The following is a 1,836-nucleotide window of genomic DNA, read 5'->3' as shown; positions in this document are numbered from 1 at the left end:
GCCTATTCGATTACAAGTCCAACCAAAACAAAATTATCCGACAATAAATCGGCCTTCAAACCTCCATTTTTCACTTTTAAAAAATTTCTACAAAATCCCCAATTTTTTCACTTTAATTCACTAATTTCATGCTAAAAATAAAGATGGAATCATGAAATAATGACAAATCCGAGTAAAAAAATATTTACCCCATCCAAATATTGAAAATCCCCTCTAAAATCGCCTAAAACCGAGCTCTACAACCAAAATTATGAAATAATAACTCTAACCCTCGAAATGGCTTTTTAACATTCTGCCCCAGGTGCCTACACTTCGGGAACGCGGAAGAAGCCTTGCGTTCGCGAAGCAAAACATCGCCTTCAGCCAAAATCCTCCTTCGTGAACGCGATGAAAAACTAGACCATGCATGGACGAACGCGTTCCCTTCCTTGCGAACGCGAAGAAGCACACACCAAACACCAGATCAGCTATCCAAACATGAGGAGAATGGCCTGAAACTCATCCGTAACACATCCGAGACCCCTGGGACCTCAACCAATCTTATCAACAAGTCCTAAAACACAACACGAACGTACTCGAAGCCTCAAATCACATCAAACAATGCCAAAATCACGAATCGCACCCCAATTCAAGCCTAACGAACTAATGAACTTCCAACTTCTAAAACCAATGCCAAATCATATCAAACCAACTCCGACTAACCTCAAATTTTGCATACAAGTCATAAATGACACAACAGACCTATTCCAACTCCAGAAACTGAAATTCAAACCAGATATCAACAAATTCAACTCTCGGTCAAAGCTTTCAAACTTCCAAACCTTCGTCTTTCCACCTTTCGCCAATTCAAGCCAAAACGACCTACGAACCTCCAAATCAATATCCGGACATACGTCCGAGTCCAAAATCACCATACAAAGCTATTGGAACCATCAAAACTCCATTCTGGAGTCGTCTACATAAAAGTCAAACTCCGATCAACTCTTTCAACTTAAGTCTTCAACCTTGGAACTAAGTATCCCAATCAACTCCGAAACCTCCTCGGAACCAATCCAACCACCCCGGCAAGTCACATAACCGCTAATAAGTATAGAAGGAGCGATAAGTAAGGGAACATGGCTACAATACACAAAACGACCGGTCGGGTCGTTACAAAAACTAAGTCTCTCATTCACAATCAATGTGGGAAACTTGATGTTGGGCATATTTTTATATGTTTCGATATTAATTTACTCGTATTTTCACCGCTTTTTGATTCTAATTCGTGTGAAATATAACCAACTTAGCTTGATTATTGAGTTTATATTAATTGAATGTTATTGTGATTTATTAGGAACAATTGAAGCTAATTGTGGAGACAAAATGAAGACAAAGAAGGAAAGTTTGATAAAATTATAAAAGAAAGAAAAAGCAAGAAAAGAATAAAGAAATGAAAGAAATAAAGAAGAGAATAAGGAAAGCTTACCTGGAGAGACGTGAAGCAAAGTTAGGCATTCAAAGCAAGTCTCCAACGAAGAAACAAAGTAGCAGCAGGCGACGCGAGAAATTTCCCTCGCGTTAATTGCCGCGAGGCTACGTCCAACGCGAGAAAGTTGGTGCGTCTCACACCGCTGTCACCGCGATGCGCAGTATCCGGATTTCAAGGCTATTTTGTCTTCTTTTTAGTTTTGGATTTGGTTATTTTTTTAAGTTTTTTTCTACACTTATAAATAGTCATTAAATACGATCTTTACAAAACTTTTGACCAAGGAAGAACACGGAGCTGCCGTGGAGGTCGGAATTCATCAGATTCCATCTTTCTTCCGTCAAACTTAATAATTTTTATGTTTCTTCGGA

This window comes from Nicotiana tabacum, chromosome 14 (genome assembly GCF_000715075.1).
Source record: "Nicotiana tabacum cultivar K326 chromosome 14, ASM71507v2, whole genome shotgun sequence".
NCBI lineage: Eukaryota > Viridiplantae > Streptophyta > Magnoliopsida > Solanales > Solanaceae > Nicotiana > Nicotiana tabacum.
Note: the sequence above shows the minus strand (reverse complement) of the source record.